We start from the raw sequence: 21,145 nt of genomic DNA, 5'->3' as shown, positions 1-21,145 counted from the left end.
AACTGTAGCCCGCGCGGTCGTCTCGCCGTGAAGAAGACACGCGGACACACTAGGTTCCTTCTGCAGCGACGACATTTACTTCCCTCTTCCAGAGGGAAAAGAGGTCGAGCCCAAAATCTGTACTGCTTATATACACCACAGTGCGGTGTGTCTGCCCACAGCATGGCGTGTCTGCCCATGATTGGCTGTTCGCTCATTACCCTACGTAACGCCCCAGAATGGGTCGTGACATGGCGTCTTTTTCACTCCATGTACATGTGCAAACAGTTCTCTACGCACATGTGCAAACAGTTGTCCACTAGGAGTTAACAGCGGAAGTAGGCGCCATCTTGTCATGGCGAATGCCTCTCAAGATTCACGGCTCCCCACAATAAACAAAGAAAAGGCTTTTTTGTTTAGCAATATAAACTTTGGCTTTTAAATAATTATTTGAAAAGTATGGCAATTATATATAGAAGAAAATGAATTATCCTATTCATAATTCTATTTCAGCAAAACGTGTAATTATCTTTTTACTATGAAACAACTATCTCAGGTAATAATTCTTAGAAAGTTAAGTGGAAAATATTTGTTGTGTCTAATACTGCAACAGTGAGCTTTCCAGTTTCTCACTAACAGATAATTTATTCTATAATAACAGATAATTTATTCTATAATTTATTCTATAACATTGTACGTATTTTAACTGTTTAAAGAGTTAACCTTTAAGCACCATTTTCATGACACTGTTGTATGTGACAAAGTATCACTTGGATCCAAGTTTAGTCAAGAATGTAAATGCGGAGCTGTGAGAATACTATGTTAGCTATAATATAACAGACTACAAAGTAAGGTTTAGGAACTTATATTTCTATTTAGAGAAGGCTATTGAGGGGATCACAGAAGGGTAAGGATATATGAATAGATGAGAGTTTCAAGATGAGAAAAAATTTTATATGATTGCTTTGGTCTAGAATGATACTATTGGTTAGCATTTTGTCTAGTATGCCTTCAGCAACGTATGATAGATACTTCTTTATGTGGAAGCTATTCACCATAAAGAGCTGGCAAGTTAGATAAGAAAACTCATTTCCAGCAAACATTTAATGGTAATAAGAGATACATTGTGTATACCATGAATTCTACCTGTTTTTGATATTTCCCCTTCTGTAAAGAAACTATTTTGTCTCATTTATAATCTGTTATTCTTGTGGAATGTCAATTTACCTAGGTCCTCAAATATGTCAAAGTTGTTGCTTATCGAAAAACAGATTTTTTTCAAATGAGTAGCATCATACAAGTAAAATATATAGTAATAAGAAATATCAGTACAGATATTACTAAACTTACTTAGTTTTTCTTATTTAACTTGGGACAGGTGGAAACATTTGAAGTAAAAACTGATTTAATCCATCTAATTTAGCAAACACCATAGCTCAACAAGATCGTTTACTGCTAGATAATCTTTGTTAAGCTTCACGATAGGTGCAGAAGCCTAGTGTGTTAGAATAGACATCTCTATTGTTTTCTTTTACAGACAACTCAAGGCATCATACTTGTGTGTGTGTGTATGTGTGTTTATGTGCGTGTGTGTGTGTGTGTGTGTGAGAGAGAGAGAGAGAGAGAGAGAGAGAGCGCATGTGCCAAGGCAACTCTATGGAGGTCAGAGGACAACCCTTTTTCTCACCTTCCATCATGTAGGTCCAGAAAACGAACTTGTATTGTGAGGAATGGAAGCAAGAATTCCATCAACTGAGACACCTTATAAGACATGGTGCTTGCTTTGAATAATAGTAAGAAAACTTTATAAAATAAATCAATGGTTATTGTAAGTTTGACTATTATAACTTTTTATTAGATGTTCTCTTTATTTACATTGCAAACTTTATCCCCTCTGACCCCCCGCATCCAGTCCCTCCTATCCCTGCTTACTAACACATCCACTTGAGCTTCCCTGTACTTGCATTCCCCTACACTGTGGCATCAAGCCTTCATGAAACCAAAGGTCTCTTCCCTCCTCGATGTCCCACAAGGCCATCCTCTGCTACATATGTGGCTAGAGCCATGAGTTCCTCCATCTGTACTTTTTGATTGGTGGTTTAGACTCAGCGAACTCTGGGAGTGCTGGTTCGCTCATATTGTTCTTCCTACAGGGTGATATTCATAATTTTAGGTCCTGAAAACATACAAGTCAGTCAAAAGACCTTCATCCTAGTCTTGACTGTGAGGTGGTTCTGTGCTTTATAACCACAAATCTGATGAGGTGAAAGGTGCTTCATTGATATAGGATGAAAATCATCTAACTTGGGACCATTATGCTTAACGTCTTCTAATTTAACCTTGATTACAAGAGGACTGTGATCTCATTGTCCCACATAAGACATCCTACTTAGAAGTCACTTGCTACTAACTGAAGAACATAAAAGTTTTAAGTTGATTGCCAAGGCAAATAACAAAGTAAATAAACAAAAAGTGATTTCTTCAAGGCTTGAAGCTATGAGCTCTACTTATTCATGTAGTAAAGTTAAACACATACACTCATATGCATACCAACAAAGACACAAAGATACACATACAAGCACACACAGATACAGCCATACAGATACACACAAACACACAGACACACACAGAGACATATACACACAGACATACACATAGACACATATATACAGACACACACTCAGACATACACAGCATATACAGACACACATAATATACCTAGATGCACACATACAAACACACACAGAGACATGAAGACACACATAGACACATATGCACACATATAAACATGCACATACACAACCATACATACAGACACTTACAGATGCATACACATACACATACATATGCACAGACACATACACATATACAGACACATACTCATAAAAGAATATATATATATATATGTGTGTGTGTACATATATATATATATACACACACAAGCACAGAGATTCACAAACACAGACACACTCATGCCCATAAATGCACACATACACACACACACACACACACACACACACACACACACACACACACACACAGATATACACAGACATATAAGTGACAGAGTGTTTGCATTGCAACCTGTGCAATGCAAGAACTTTTCCTGGAATTCCAGGTGGTTCTGGTCACTGTTGCTGACTCATGGCAATTTGGTAGATGCCAGGCTGTTTCTACTGGATTGTGCCAGTAGATTTATTGCTGATTCCTGTTTGGTGACACTTTTGAACTGGACTGTTGGTATCTTGATACTATTAAACTAGACTTCTGATATCCTGACAATGAAGATTGGAATCACTCCAAAGAACTACTTCTAAACAAGTCTACATACCCACTGTCCAATACTCATCTTTTTTTCCCCTACCTTTGGATGGTGGGATAGAAATGGCATCAAAACATTTGATAACCCTTATTAAAATAGGATTTAAAAAAATCTAAGCCTACACTTTAGTTCTTCTCCCTGAGTCGGTAACTGGCTTTAGATGATATGCATGATGAATCTAAAACAAAAGTTAAAATTGATAAGATGATATCTTCAAGCATATCAATAGCCTCTGTGACATCTACTTTTTTCTTAGTTTATCAAATATTTTCCTCAAAAACATCTAAAGTATTCTTTTAATCATGTTATTTTTCCAGACTCTTGTTCAGGATGTTGAAAGTGTATGTAAATTTTATTTTTTAACCCAAATTGTGTATAGGCAAAACACAATTCTGAACTGATCCTTCTATGTAGTGATATAGACTTGATATAGTTAATGTGCATTGCCTCCTGTCATGACAAAGAGCATCTACTCCATCCTGAATGCATTCATATGTACCCTGGCCACTAACTTGACTGAATTATTCTCTAATTACCTTGTATTCTAACCTGCTTCAGTCACACTGCCTTTTAATGGCACAATGCTGCCCAATACGGTAGACATATACAACGGTATTTTACTTAGATTCAAAGAATTAAGTGTAATTAGAATTCTGTTCTTAAGTAATACCAACTACTTTTCCAGTGCTTAGTAGCCACATGAGGTAGAGACTAATTTATTGGCTGGTAATATAAAGAATTTTTACTTTCTACAAAATATTATGAATATTCCACAATAACTTTAACACTTCAATAAGCTTAATTCTATACATGAGATGTACCAACTAGCTGTTAAGTAGACATACAGAATGTGCATCTTCAAATAAATGAAATGCAATAGGGGATAAGGAACCTAAAATGGCCACCTCCCATAACCAGGCAAGACTTCCAATGGAGGAGGGATGGGAATAACAACTGTGATGGTTTGTATATGCTTGGTCCAGGGAGTGGTACTATTAGAAGGTGTGACGCTTTTTGAGTAGGTGTGTGGTCCTTTTGAGTAGGCGTGGCACTCGGGATGTGGGCTTTAAGGCCCTCATTCTAACTGCCTGAAAGCCAGTATTTTGCTAGCAGCCTTCACATGAAAATTTATAACTCTTAGCTCCTCCTGCACCATGCCTGCCTACATGCTGCCATGTTCCTGCCTTGGTGATAATGGAATTAACTAAATGTTGTCCTTATAAGAGTTCCCTTGGTCATGGTGTCTGTTCACAGTAGTAAACCCCTAAGACACCAACTCAGCCACAAAAACTTTGACTCACTTTTTTTTCCCCTGCCTTCAAGATGTACAGGGAAAAAGAGGGAGCAGAAAATTAAGGGAATAACCAACCAATGACAGGCCGAAACCACATGAGACCTGTATCATGAGAGAAAACCCACCCATGAAATTATTAATAATAATATGCTATACTTGCAAAAAGGAGCTTAGCATAACTGTCATCTGAGATGATGGAAACAGATGCAGAGACCCACAGCCAAACATTAGGTGGAGCTCAGAGACACTTGTAGAAGAAGGGAAGGATTGAAGGAGCCAGAGAAGTCAAGAATATCACAAGAAAACTTACAGACTCAACTAATGTGGGCCTATAGGGGCCCACTGAGTCTGAACCACCAACCAGACAATAGGCATGGGACAGACCTAGGTCCCCTACACAGATGTAAGAGATGTAGACTCCTAAAAGTAGGAGCTGGAGCTATCTATGACTCTGTTGCCTGGATCCCTTTCCCCTCACTAAGCTAACTTGTCAAGCCTCAATTGAGGAATATACACCTAGTCCTATTACAATTCAGCAAGGTCAGTTGATACACATGGCAGGCCTCTCCTCTGAGGAGAAAGGGGGATAGAATGGGTGAGGTGAGGCAAGAGAGAGAGAATGGGGAGAGAGACAGGAGGGGAAGCTGTTATTAGGATGTAAAATAAATAAGTTAATTAATAAAAAAAGTAAATGAAAAGATAAACTAAGCCATTGGTTGCTTTTCTGTGTAAATTCTATTTATTTTCTTGTTTCTCAAATTAATACTTTATATTACAACTTCTAAAGATACAATTATTTAAAAACATCTTTAAATTTTTTTATATAAATGTTCAGTATTTACAGCATTCTCCTCTCTTTTCTCCTTTCAGTTCTTCTACTGTCTTATCAATCTTTGTCATCTTCATGGCCTCTTATTCTTTAATTATAATTGTCATACACACACGTACAGAAACATGCACATGTGTATGCGTTTGCATTTTAGAGACATAGCATATTGAGATTATTTAGTATCTCTAACATGTGTCTAAAGGTGGACAGTTGAGATTGGCTAGACTGTCAGGCATCTTATCTTTAGAGAAGTCCAATTTATCTCTCTTAGAAACCACTAATTATGTGTAGTTATTCTTCTAGGGTTCCTGTGAAAAATTTCATGCCAATGCGACTGGAAGAATCCTCAGCATCATTTTTTTTTAAAGGTATGCTTTGAAATGTCTTGTTACTTTTTCTATTGCCATGATAAGGCACCATAAGCAAGGCAACTTATAGAAGAAAAAAATTTACTGGGGACTTGTTTATTGTCTCACAGGATTAGAGTCTGTGACTATCATGAGGGGGAACAACACAGCAGGCAGGCAGGCATGGCCCTAGAGCATTAGCTAAGACTTCACATTTGATCCACAAACAGTAGACAGAGAAGGAGAGAGCTAGGAAGCATGGTATGAGTTTTTGCAACCTCTAAGCCCACTTCCAGCGACCAACCTCCTCCAACAAAACCACACCTTCTAATCGTTCTCAAATAGTTCCACCAACTGGAGTCAAATATATGAGCCTATAGAGGTAATTCTCATTCAAACCAACATAATGTCATATTATCATTTTAATTAATGTACATAAAAATGTAATTTTAACTAGAGGGCTGAGGCTGGAGTGTGTGGGTGGTTTCCTCTTAGAGGTAAAGGAGAGGGGGATCGATGGGTATTTGTGGAGGGGAGACTAAGAAGGGTGACAACATATGAAATATAAATAAACAAAGTGACTTAAAAAAGAAAAAAAGTAATTTTAGATGTTGTAAAGTGTCACATTGATTGTTCTTTTAACATAGAGACTTGTTTTTTTCTTTTAGCTATTAACATAATACCCACATGAAAAATCCCTTTGCTATGATTGGATTTTGTATTACAGAGAATGTTCTCTCACTACTGTAGAGAGAAACTGAACTTTATCTTAGACAAAAGACTGGAAAGAGTCAGGAACTAAAATTGAAATATATTATATATATGATTTTTTACAATATGTTCCATCTCTGTCAAGTGCATTAATGTTTGTAGAACTTATACTTTCTATCATCTTGTAAGTAAATATTTCTCTTATTTAGAAGGAAGTGTTCCTAAAGTTTTCCATGGCTTGAGTATGATAAATTTTATTTTATTTTTAAGGGATCCATGCGAAGATAAAAGCTGTATTATTAAAAACAGTTCTGCTTACTTACAAACTTAAATCTGGTGACCACGTGAGAATTAAAAAAAAAAAAACAACTAAGAAGATTTGTTTGTGGTTTCATTCTTTAATATACATATTTCAGAAAATATCCTTTTCTCTTATATGGCAGAACATTCTTTGACCCATTATTCAATGTCAGAATTGAATTGAAATAAACAACAAAATAAAAAGTCTTCAATAATAACCTTATAATGATTTAATTCTATACATAAATAATTATGTTTGTACACACATATGTATATATATGTATGCATGTATGTATAGTTTGCTATATTATGGATTTTCTTCATTTTTACACTAAATAAAATTTAATTTACCCTTCCCAAATCTTCCTTATGTTTGGATAATTAAAAATCAGAATTTTCATGAGAAATATCTTAAAATCAATTTGTAAAATTTCAATAACTTTTAAGGAAATCCAGTTACATTTGATTGTTATTCAGACTTGCTTTTTGGTTTGCTAAAATAACAAAAGAGGGATCTTGCTCCTGAATTGTTTTGCTTATAAACACGTAAGATTCATCTCTCTGTCTCACCATACATATATTTTTCTTTGTACATCTATCAACCTGTCATCTATCATCTATTACCTATCTATTACTTTCTATTACTATCTATGTATACAAAATGCTTAAAGTTAAGAAAACTAACCCATCCAAAATTTACTTATTAATTATAGTCAACAACACATGCAAAATTACTTGAAAAGAATGTGCTGTACTGTTGAGAACAAATTAATAGAGTTAATTTCTTTGAATATAAATAAATTTAATGACTTTTAAAGGGTGTAAAGAAGTTTATACTTTTCAAGATGGAGCACATCTTCTGTGTATTAAATATTCTTGATAGAATAAGTTTAGTTTGTAAAGTAAATAAAATCTGGTTTTATTTTATAACTCACTTATCCATCCTATGAGACAAATAACAGCTTATTCTCCTCTTCTCACTTCTAAATGCCAACTTTAGAATTGTTTTTACAGTCATAATGTATGAAGCTAAAATAGAAATTTCTCCTTTGTATTATCATGTTCATTTTTTGTTTATATTTTAAGTAGAGGAAGACTATGGATTTGTTGAGTTAATTTTATATCCAGTTACTTTGCTGAAGTTGTTTAACAAGTTTAGGTGTTCTCTGGTGGAATTTTTGGGGTCACTTAAGTATACTATCATATCATCTGCAAATAGTGGTATTTTGACTTCTTCCTTTTCAATTTGTATCCCTTTGACTTCTTTTGTTGTCTAATTGCTCTGGCTTCGAATACTACTATATTGAATAAGTAGAGAGAGAGAGGGAAGCCTTGTCTAGTTCCTAATTTTAGTGGGATTGCTTCAAGTTTCTCTCCATTTTGTTTTATGTTGGCTACTGGTTTGCTGTATATTGCTTTTACTATGTTTAGGTGTGGGCCTTGAATTACTGAGGAATGTTGGGTTTTGTCAAATGCTTTTCAGCATCTAATGTCTATGATCATGTGGTCTTTTTCTTTGAGTTTGTTTATATAGTGGATTACATTGACGGATTTCCATATACTGAACCATCCCTGCATTCCTGGGATAAAACCTTGACCATGACGGATGATTGTTTTGATGTGTTCTTGGATTCAGTTTTAGAGAATTTTATTGAGTATTTTTGCATCAATATTCATAAGGGAAATTGGTTTGAAGTTTTTCATTGGGTCTCTGAATGAACTTTAACATGATGCTGCTACTAGGCTGAGAACCATTATGAAACAGTACTTGCTGGCTTTGTGGAAGGAATTTTACAAATATAACCCTTTACAGATTCACATCTGTTCATCTGGTCTCTTAAAAAATGTAATTATTAGAATGGTGCTGAGATGCATGCCTCTGGTCCCATATACTCAGGAGATTGAGACAGGAGGATGCTGAATACAGGAGTTTTGGGCTGTAGTGAGCTGTGCTGATCTGGTGTCCACACTAAGTTCAGCATCAATATGTTTACCTCCCAAGTTTGGGCAACCATCAAGGTGCCTATGGAGGAGTAAATCAGTCTAGGTTGGAAAATGTAATTACTTTAGTCTTGCTTATGGCTTATTTAAAATAGACCTTTAGAAGGAAACTTAGACAAAGGTTATTAAAATAGAACTTAATGTAAGAAGAGATGCTCGCAAGCCTAAATAGAAATTAATCAAATGCATTATTGCTCATTTTATAAATCATTATGATCACTCCTTACAATGCATTTATAAAGATTAGAAACAATATTTATTACATTTTAATTAAAAGTTGAAAAAGTAAGTGAGTACTTGTCTAAGTTATTATTCCAAGAAATCTGTTAGGTATCTTTTAGGAGTCATTTCTAGAGTCTACAAAATAGAAAACATCAAATGACATTGACAGGGAAACTGAGGTGACATCAGACAAAATTAACTCATGCTTTTATGTATTTAAAGACCTTTTCTCTGTTTTATCACACATCTGTTTTGAAGTCACTCCTATGTATGTAGAAAGGTGAATCACTGGTTAAGAGCACTGGCTGCTCTCTCAGAGGACGTATGTTCAATTCTCAGTACCAAGACAGCAACACACACACAGCCATCTGTATCTTCAGTTTCATGGAATCCTTCACTTCGTCTGATTTTATGGGCTGCTAGGGACACACATGGTACACAAGTATATAGGAAGGCAAAACACTCATACATAGAAACGTGATAAGATAATTTAAAAAGAGGAGTCAAAGTAGGAAGAGACTGAAAACATGCAATGAGTTTGTTGGGTGCACATTTAATGCCTGTGTGTGTCCCTGTGGATACATGCTTTTGAGAACACTGGAGGTGCTAGACATCCATTTAGAAAGCATGGTTATTAATCTGGCTCACACTATCTCATAACAAAAATGAAATATATGAATAACACCTAGATTCTTCCTGGAATGAAGCCTGAAAGAAATGGTTGTCTATGTTGGAAACACTGAGTAATGCAGAAAACATTTTCAACAACATCTCTGCAGTAAATACAATGATATATTCCATATGCAGCCCAGAGTGTTTTCTATTGTATAGCACTTAGAAGAAACATACCACTAAATAACTTCAGGAGTCCAGTCTATGGTCTATGACTACAGCATTTCTCCACTTTTAGCTGTATTAGGAACTGTGGGGGATTTGAGAATAAGTAACCAGGATGAGTAGACTTTAGTAGTGGGAGTGTTGGGAAGAGCAGTTACAAGACCACTCAGGAGAACTTTATTGTAGAATGCTCAGCTGAACCAGTTGTGGAAGGTGATTTGGACTCAACTCCTTCGCTGCCACTTATATACTGCGTAACTTGACTAGCACTAAAAGTCCTCTGTGCTTGCTCACTCATTTGTAAAATGAAGATGACAATGACATTGATCCTTTGTGGAACTGTTCTGAGGACTGTATAAGTGAATGCCTAGAAAATCTTAAGAAAAGAGATCTGACATTTGTCAAATGTACAATTAATGTTAGCTGTGACTTTCATCTTCAAATATGTGAAGACTTAACACACCAGAGAGGATAGAGGCTCAGTCTACTTTATTTTAAGCATCTGATATTAGATGGGTGTAGTCAGACCCTATTCACTGACTTAGCATTTTCAAATTGTTTTTAAAATTAATTTGCATATCTGAATCAGTAGTCAAAGTGCAGTGGTGATAATTTATGAACAGAGAAGCATACAGAAAAGTAAGAATTACAGTTACCATATGTATATTCTCACCAAGGTACACAAAGCTGCCTGATCCCTCATGATCCCAGCTCACACTTTGTAATACAACAAATGATCCTTTCATGTTATAACTTTTACCATGATTTTCATGTGTTTTCTATTTCTTTTTCTTGTTTTTTTTTTTTTTTTTTTCATTTTCCTCTTCTTCTCGCAGTGTTCTCACCTTCCTTTATCTTCCTCGGATAAGGTCTCAAGCACTTAGGTAGGCAACTGTAATCTAGACCTTGACTCCTGATCTTCCTGTCTCCATACCATGACACCTTGGTCTTTAGGCTTCGTCAAACCCCAGTTGCATACAATTTGGGCTTTGCTGGTGCTTGTGCTCCTGATGGTAGCCTCAGGCCTAGAGTGGAAGTGCTGGCTGGTGCTCCAATGTAAGAAGGTTGGGAGGCACTTTTGGAAAAAAGAGCACTGGGAAGAACAAATTAATCAAACAACTACAACAGATCAAGAGCTTGTTAAGCCTCAGGAATTAGTGTGGTCATAATTGAGATGCTAAAACACAGATAGGAAGATTATTTATTTATCCCTTGTTATGTATTCAGAAGTGGATAAGATTCGTATTTCAGGAATGAATTTCATTATTAATGTAATAATTTTAATAAAAAATATTTTAATTAAAATTAAATTAATTAAAATTGAAATAAGTTTAAAGATTTATTTATTTTTATGTATGTGAGCACACTGTGGTTGTCTTCAGACATAGCCGAAGAGGGGATCAGACCCTGTTACAGATGGTTATGAACCACCATGTGGTTGCTGGGAATTGATCTCAGGACCTCTGGAAGAGCAGTCAGTGTCCTTAACTGCTGAGCCATATCTCCAGCCCCCTAAAATAAGTGTAAAATTAAATAAGTTTAGGAAACAATTATTTTCTCAAAGTGAAGGAATTGAGAAATTATAAAATACTTAAAAATAATTAATTTTGAAGGTTTAGATGAAACTGAAAAATTTCCCATTGTTTTGTTACTACTACTACTACTACTACTACTACTACTACTACTACTACTATTACTACTACTACTACTATTACTACTACTACTACTATTACTACTACTACTACTGAGTGTTCTTGTATTTATATTGGTCATTATGTCAAGACAAGCATGATTTGCTGGATTTTACACACAATATGACAAATTTTAACTCTTTAACATAAAAAGTCTTCATTCACGTTTATTTTGTTTTAGCAAATCCGACATACTAACTGAAGTCATGAAGGCAAACTTAGTTTCTGAGCTTGCTGAGAACTATTTGTGGAAAAAGGTAGTGCTGGTTTTTTGGGGAAGGAAGAATTACTAAAGTGTATAAACATGTGCTGTACATGTGGTTCTCAACCTAGTTACTAGTTTGCAACTTATGTATGTACAGGCCTAGCTCCTCCTTTGTAGCTGCTCTCTATATCTCTGAAACACATAAAGAAAATATTAATGTATTTTTGTAACTCACAATCCCTGTGAACTCTTAAGATTGTTTCTCTGGACTGTCAGAGTCTCATTTTTTGAAAGGGAATTTTAACAAGGGACAAAGGGTCTGCAGTGGAGAGGCACCTATTCCCTTTGTGGGCTAGAAAACATTTCCTATAGTTTAAAGCAAACATGGGATAATGGTTTATATCTATTTTTCAAAGAAAATTTATTTTTTCTCTCTCTACTGGTTCTGTGCAAATATTATTGCAAATAATTTGAAGGAAATCAATTCAGTTCAGCTCTGCATCACGTCCAGTTACCGTCAAAACACAGAGCATTCAGACATAGGAGACAGAACAGTACGGCATGCACCACCCAGCTTTACAGCTAGAATAATGCTAACCCCCATCCCTCTGGCATCTATCTTCATGGTCTTTAAAGGCTTTTAGGACTATATTTTTCAGGAGGGACTCTTCCTTCTGGGACACTGGTTGAAGAGGAATGTCAGCTGAGTGCTTTCTCTGCCTCTCTGAGCTAGTAGGTTTTCATCTAGCATCTGGCTCTTGAGACTTTATTTATTGAAATTGTACAATTGAAATTTTACTTTGAAAGGCACCACTGTTGCCCATTATTTTACTTAAGTATATATTTTGAAACTCTAAAATTTAAATATATTAGATATTTATTTTCATAAATCCATTTTTAGAAATGCACATGAAACTGTATACGTGTATTAATGTGTATGTAGGTGAATATGTATCTGTATATTGAAATGTGTGTGTGTGTGTGTGTGTGTGTGTGTGTGTGTGTGTGTATGGGTGGATGTCAGAAGAAAACAAGAGGGAGATTGTTTTTCTGATTCTACTACGTTGTTCTGGTTTTAAACTAGGTGGTTAGGTTTGGCAATATGTGCCTTTACTGACTGGTCCCATAAGTAACTTTTAATTCCTTTGTTTTATGCTACTCTATTTCAAAGTTTACCTGTATTACAATTTTTATTTTCCTTGGAGAGTAAAATAGATAATGTAGATTATGTTTATTTCATTTTCATTCTGAGTGGGAAGGGTCTTGTCCTTTTTTCATGGATAAATATTACCAATTTAAGAAGTAAAACAAATGCACATATTAACAGCCAAACTCTGCCCTCAGTCAGCTACTGTGTGAATAAGTTACAAAGACACACCTAAGCCACATACAGCTTAAACCATGATAGATTGAATTCCTCAAAACTGGAAGACAAAATAAACCTACCCTTCCCTAAAAATAAAAAGAATCTATGAAAAATCAAAATGGTAGTTTTGTTGCAAAGTACCCAAGACATAATGGTAAGCAGAGAGTCACATTGGAAGTTGTGTTATTTTCTAGGAGAGAAATTTTTTGGGCTTATGTGAGGCACCTAAGGACAGAAAAATGGAGGAATTGATTGATTTGAGGTACAAACTACATAATTAAAACAGCTACTTGTTTGATCACCTCCATATTCTATGATATAAAATATTAAAGAACATTTAATGTTCATCAAAAATATTATGGGTTTCATTTTAGCATAAAAATCTGTAGTGAAAACACTGTCTTTATGCACCAAGGCATGACACTATTACTGATACTGTGGTGTGCTTACAGACAGGAGCCTAACATGGCTGTCCTCTGAGAGACCCTACCAGCAGTTGATGGGGACTTTTATGGAGGAATTAGGGGACAGATTGAAGGAGCTGAAGAGGAGAGCAACCCTATAGGAAGACCAGCAGACTCAACTAATCTGTACCCCTGGGAGATCCCAGACACTGAGCCACCAACCAGGTGGAATACAAGGGCTGGTCAGAGTTTCCTGGCACATAATACAGCAGAGGACTGTCTGCCTGGTCTGGCCTCAGTGGGAGAAAATGCACCTAATATGGAGAACTGGATATACAACCACAGAGCTGTTAGAAGAGAAGTGGTCAGGGTCCCGAATCCAATTGAAGCCAAATAAGATTTTTGTACACAAAAGTACTGTACACACGTGTGTGTGTGTGTGTGTGTGTGTGTGTGTTGCCTTGGTTACTTTTCTACTGCTATGATAAACACTATGACCAAGGTAACTCAGAAGGAAGGGTTTATCTGCAATTTAAAGATTTAGAAGTCCATCACTATCGTGTCAGCAGCCATGGCAGCAGGTAGGCAAGCATAGAGCTGGAGCAGCAGCTTATATTTCAGCCCACAAACAGTAAGCTGAGCACAATGAAAATGGCAAGAGTATTGTGAAATCTCAAACTGGTTCCCAACGTCACTGATTCTCTAACAATGCTATACCTTCTAATACTTCCTAAACAGTTTCATAAACTGGGGACAAGGTATTCAAACATATGAGTGTGGGGTCACTCTCACTTAAACCACTATATTCCACTGCCTGGCATCCATAGGCTTCAGTCTACATCATAGCAACAAAATGCAGTTAGCCCAAATTCAAAACTCCCATACTCTTTTAGTCTCAATACTGAAGGCCAAACTCTCTTTTGAGATTCAAGACAACCTCTTAACTACAAACCCTGGTAAATTAAAAAAGCAAATCTCATACTTCCAACAAACAGTTGCACAGACTGTATATATTACAATGCCAAATGGGAGGAACAAGGACAGAGTGAGGAAAGACTGAGCCAAAACGAGACTGACTTCTTTAGTTCCATGTCCACTGAAAAAGGGCTTAGCTGACTCTATCCAGCCTTAGTGCCTCCACTCTTACTATTGTTCTACCCCCTGTATGCAGCTCTCCTTGGAAGATTATCCTGTGGATCTGGAAACTTTAAAAACTTGGGGACTCCAATACTACTCAGGATTTATTCATAGCTTCAAGCAATGGCCTCTCAGAGCCCTGTGCCCACTCAGGACTTTCATGTGGAGACTTCCCTGCCACACATTGGCAGTTATCAATGGTTCCCTTTAATCACTTAACATGATTCCAAAACCCCTGTACTTACATGTGCTTTGTGATTCTAATGGCAGAACCATGTGTAAAATCCACCAGGTTCATCTGGGTACTTGGGAGGAACCCTGATGCCCTTGAATCACATTTTCAGAGGCCTTTGTTTTTTGTGTCTTTCTAGAAACAGGGGATTCCTTGGGCATTTTCTTGTCATAATCCTGAACTTTAGCTCAGTGAGGTCTTGTCCTGAGAGCACTTGACCTTTTCACCATCGCAAAGCCGAGTAGGAGTACCCTTGACCCTGCTAAGCTCTTTCAACACAAACCATGGCTATGGTATTCTTTTTCTCTTTGAACTACACATTGTGTATTTCTTTTTGCCCAACTTGCTTGTTTTCATTGTTGACATGCCTAAGAGTGATTATCAATAACCTCATGACAGAGTCAATATTAGGCTTTCTTGAACTCTTCTCTACCAAAGAATGTATTCCCTTACTCTTCAATTTAGCCTCAGGCAGAATTTTAGAACAGGAGAAGAAAAACTACATTCTTTGCCAGAATATCACAAGAACAATCCTGGTCCAGTGGCTAATATCAATCTTCTCTGAAACCACTTGAGCTCCAAAATTACTACACACCGTTCTCAGAATTACTGTTTCTGAAGCTCTTACTAGGGTGGTTTATTAAATTCCATTTACAGTGCTCAAACACTTTTCTAGTCCAAAATCCCAAAGTCTTTCACATTTTTGTAAAAAACAACAACATGGTCATGCTTGTCACAGCAGCAGTCAACATTGGGAAAATAACTTTTATTAACCTGATGTAATTGTCATCTTGGAGGCTTACTTCTAAATAAGCTCACACTTTCTAGTTCTTTCTGAACTCTGGGTGGGTGGTTCTACTCAGTTCTTCTGGCTCAAACTCCCCTCCAAGCTGACTAACTGATTCAACCTGGCTTCTCTGGGCTTTTTATTGAATTGCTATGCTTGGCTTCAAACTAACTCTGGCAATTAGTTCTAATCTTCTGGATTCTTCTTATTCTCTGGCTTTAACTGGCTTTGCTAATGTGCACTGAGCTGTGCGAACTCATGAAACAACTCAACTCTACTGCACTGCACTCATTGACTCCCAACTCACTGATGAACTGAACTCTGTCTTCATGTGCTATTCTTAAATAGCTTTTCTCCTGAGAGATGGATGCACGCTATCTCTGATTTATTTTGTCAAATCTTTCTCTGATTTGTCACTTTGTCTGCTCCTCAATTAGACATCATTGTTCGGGATTAAAGGTGTGACTAAGGGATAGCAGTCAGAGGGTTTAAAGGTGTGTGGTAAAGGCATGTCTGCATTCTAGCCAGTTGACACAGGCCTAGAAGAACTTTGATCTGATCAATGCATCCTCTATGCTAGATTAAAATTCCTCTTCACCACACCCTCGTATCAACTCTGCCTTACTTCCTCTCCTATCACTCTGATGAAACATCAGGAGCAACACAACTCATAGATGGAAAGTTTGTTTGAGATTTACAGTTTTAGGGTTATAGAAAACCATTCTTATCCTGGCAGGGGACACTGAAGAAGGCAGGCAGGTTTGGTGCTAGAGCAGCAGCTGAGAGCTCACATTTCATTCCACAAACAGGAAGCTGAGAACACACTGGAAATAGTAGGAGTCTTTTATTCCCCTTTCTTTTTAGATTTATTTTATGAATGTGAGTATACTGTCACTGTTTTCAGACATACTAGAAGAAGGTATCAGATACCATTACAGATGGTTATGAGCCACCATACGGTTGCTGGGAATTAAACACAGGACCTCTAGAAAAGCAGTGCTCAGAACCTCTCCAGCCCCTGGAGAAGTCTTTTGAAACCTTAAGCCATGTCCTATTGACATACTGTAGTGGCTATTCCTAGTTGTCAACTTGACTATCTGAAATGAACTACAATCCAGAATTAGAAGGCTTACCTGTGGCCCTAATCTGGAGGCTGAGAGATATAAGTTTCCAATCTGAATCTTGGCATGGAGATCTTGAGGCATAGTGGCTATGAATCCCAGAAGATTAAGATAGGAAGATCTGTGAGTTCAAGGTCATCTGGGATTAAAGGTGTGGTGGCACATACCTTTAGTCTGGGCCACACCTTTTGCTGGAGACCTATATAAGGAAATTGGAAGAAGGAAAGCCCTCTCTCTGCTTTGCCTGCTTGCCTTGTGGGACTGAGCAACTGCTAGAGATCCTTGGACTTCCATTCACAGCTGCTGCTGACCACTGTTGGGAGTTGGACTACAGACTGTAAGTAATCAATAAACTCCTTTACTATATAGAGACTACCATAATTTCTGTGACTCTAGAGAACACTGACTAATATACATACCTTCTCCAACAAGGCCATCTCTCTAATCCTTCTCAAACAAATCTACCAACTGAAGACAAAGTAGTCAAATATATGAGCCTGGGGAGCAATTCTCATTCAAATAACCATACTGGGGCAAGAGAGAAAGAGAAAAGATATAGAAGAGAAAGAAGGAGACAGGGACAGAATGGTGAACAGGTAGCTAACAGAACAGGGAAATGTAAACCTAAGAAACACAAGAATGTGTGACTCTTCATATTGCATGTAAAAACTCACTGTGTACTAGTTATTAACTTTTCTGACCTCAATGAAACAAATATCTGTCTAATAATATAGCAAGTGCCCCACTTACACATAAGCAGCAAGGGAAGAGGGAAAGGGGGATTCATCATCACCTGGTACCCTAGGCTCTGGAAAGTTACCTTTACATTTTCTGTTTGCACTGAAGCTCAATGAACTCAGAAGCTGCCCACTCTGGTATGTGCAAGAATGATGGGAAATATACTAAAGATCTGAAAGAAAAACACAGAGTCTGGGCTTTTTCTCAGGGTGCTGCATTTTCTACATCCTGTATTATTCTACAATTATTCTTGAGTGCTACAAGAAAGAAAGATGAGAAAAGTAAGTTCATTGATCTATAGGTATAAGATATCATTAAAGTGTACTTAGAACAGAGTAGCAAGATTGAAAAAGAGGGTACAAGAGACCTGCATGTTCCTGTGACCAAGGAAACATGGGCAGATTGGAAGGTAACTATGTGTTCAGTAAGTTGGGCTTATAAGGACCAGTGACACACAGAAGATTTACTTTACATTTGATATCAGACTACTGAAAGTCACAGGGAGACTTGGCAGTGAAATCTAGGAATTAATTTAACATTAGAGACTGAAATAGAAGAAACTGTTTAATATTTCCAAGATATCCTGTATTTACTGACTTACCATAAGTGATTGTATTTTTATGATTACATAGTAATTAATTTAGTGTTCTTATCTTTAATGGTTTTTATTTTACTTCTTTTATAAAATGCTTTGTATTTGTATGTGGTGTATACATGTGTGTGCTTGCACATGGAAGCGTATGTGTAGGACAGAGGTTGATTACAATTGTTTTTCTCTATTACTGTCCACCTTAGAGAAAGTCTTTCCCTGAGCCTAGAGCTCACTAAACTGGCTGTACTGGCTGGTTTTGTGTGTCAACTTGACACAGGCTAGAGTTATCACAGAGAAGGGAGCTTCAGTTGAGGAAGTGCCTCCATGAGATCCAGATGTGGGGCATTTTCTCAATTAGTGATCAAGGGGGTAGGGCCCCTGTGGGTGGTGCCATCCCTGGGCAGGAAGTCTTGGGTTCTATAAGAGAGCAGGCTGAGCAAGCCAGGGGAGGCAAGCCAGTAAGGAACATCACTCCATGGCCTCTGCATCAGCTCCTGCTTGCTGACCTGCTTGAGTTCCAGTCCTGACTTCTTTGTGATAAACAGTAATGTGGAGGTAAGCCAAATAAACCCTTTCCTCCCCAACTTGCTTCATGGTCATGATGTTTGTGCAGGAATAGAAACCCTGACTAAGACACTGGCTAAGCTTCCTGGTTACTGAGCCCCTGAACTCTACCTGTCTGCTTACTACTGCTGCCTCCAGCACTAGATGCCTGTTATTGCTCTTGACCTTTATGTTGGTACAAAGATTGAACCGCAAGTCCTCATGCTTGACCAACCACTGAGCAATTTACATGGTCTCAGTTGTTTGTTGTATGTGGGTGTTGTTTATTTCATTTTTGTTTTATGTGTGTGTCTGCTGCCTCTTAGCAAAATATACAATAAATAAATCAAAATATAAATAAGTGTTTAAAAATGATAGTGATCAATAAATGATCATAATATATTAAAACTATATCTAGTGTAATAATATAAATATTGTGATTTCAACATTTGGAAACATATTTTGTTGATGAAGCTGCTTAGAAATAAATACTAAAATATTAGTAAATGTGAAATGTGAATATTTATCAGCTATGTGGAAAATTAGTGTAAATACACTGTAATGGTAACTTCTTTTCATGTTATGTAAACGTTTCAATATGTGAACAATGAATATATATATATATATATATATATATATATATATTTTAGGGCTGTTATCATTTATAATATCAAACAATTTCAAGAATCTTCATGACCAACAATGACTAATTAAATAATTGATGACAAGTTGACACAATCCAGTGGTTATAATTCTACATGAAAAGAGTCAGTAAATGCCTTAGGTACCAATCTGGATTTTTTTCCTTAAATGAATGCTTACTATGGTGTTTGAAATATTTGGGTACAAATATTGTTTTTGTCCTTGAATATTTTTTTACAAATTAAAAAATGCGGTGGTGCTCATATAAAACTAGTAAAACTAATTTCAGAGTACCCTGCTTTTGAGGGACAGTAAAATAATATTAATTTATTTCATTATAAGAAAACTGTACGGTGAAAGCCCATGAGTAGTAATGTGTTTGTCTCCCAAATAAAGATAACCCAAAAGGTAACAACACATAGTTTGGGAAAGACCTTCAGTACATATTTGACAATACACACAGCTATTTCTTCAGTCCTGTAGATTAATCAGTATCTACCTTTTTTTTTTTTTTTTTGCCTCATAGAAACTATCTACAACTGTAACAGATGGAAATACCAGCTCTTCGCTTTTTCCATTTTGTGACTCATGTGCATGCAAGTCTGTACAAACATTAGAATTTGATAGGGTCTCTGGATTTGTTTTTTTTTCTTTTGGATTTGTTTTGTTTTTTGTTGGTTTTTTTCCTAACAGAAAGAAAGCTTATGACTATAGGAACCATGTTGAAATACATAGTAAAAACACAAATACCTCTGTATTACATGAAGATGATGAGTCTGTCCTCTTAGCTACAGATAGTAGTCAATTGTTTGTAGCTGCATGCATTTTTAACTGATAATTAAGTCTGTAATACCAAAAAGTAGGACAAATAGAGGGCAACTTCAAGAAATGTTCCTATTTTTCACAGGTAAAGTAAAATGTAGAGGAACAGAATGGCCAAGAAAAACAGAAGAACTATTTCTATTTTCTTATTAGGTGCATTTTTTCCTGGCTTTGGCAATAGTGGTCTTATTTGTATGCTGTAGATACATATGGTTTTAATCTCACCATCAGGGTCAATTTTTGAGCATAACAAGTGTGAGTATAATTTGTGGAGTTCACATGCAACTACAGAAAGTAGCTTCTCGGTGAATAGTGCTAATACCGATGGCAGTCTCATGACATCCTGGCTGATTTTTATCTGTTTCATATGTCAGCACTGCTTTGTGATTTGTTTCCCACAAGACAGCAATCATTCAAAAAACAGTTTCCTATTACTGTTCTCTTAAGCTCAGCAGTGGCTAGCAATTGACTTATAAAACCAATCTATTCATCTATGATTGTATATGATCTCTGCTAAATTACTGATGTTTTATAGGACTCACATATTTACTTTGCATGTTCAGGTTTTTAAGCCTACATTCCAGAGTAATTGCAACAATTTTATTTTTTTTCCAAAGAAAGTCTCATGAACAACTAGATTATAGTGATATTTGTATGTAATACAAACATCACTAGATTCTAAAATTACTTGAAGTATTTCTATTAGCAATGACTGAATCAATTCTATATTGTTGAATGAATTATCAATTTTATAAGCTATAAATGACCTCTCTAACTACTTTCTATGCTAAAACTGCTCATTTTCAGTGAAAATATTACCACACTCCTAAAATTAAGATATTTTCCCAACTATAACCCAAAACTTACATAGAAAATTCTTAAATTCAGGGAGAAACAAAGGCTTGTTGATTTCTTTATTTTTCTATTACATCTATGGTAAAATTACTTTTTGTAGAAATTAGTTTTTATGCTGAACATGATGCAATGTAGTTTGAAATTAGTTTTTCTAATCCTTGCAAAATG

This window comes from Mastomys coucha, unplaced genomic scaffold, assembly GCF_008632895.1.
Source record: "Mastomys coucha isolate ucsf_1 unplaced genomic scaffold, UCSF_Mcou_1 pScaffold19, whole genome shotgun sequence".
NCBI lineage: Eukaryota > Metazoa > Chordata > Mammalia > Rodentia > Muridae > Mastomys > Mastomys coucha.
The sequence above is the reverse complement of the archived record's forward strand: the minus strand, read 5'-3'. Positions refer to the sequence as shown.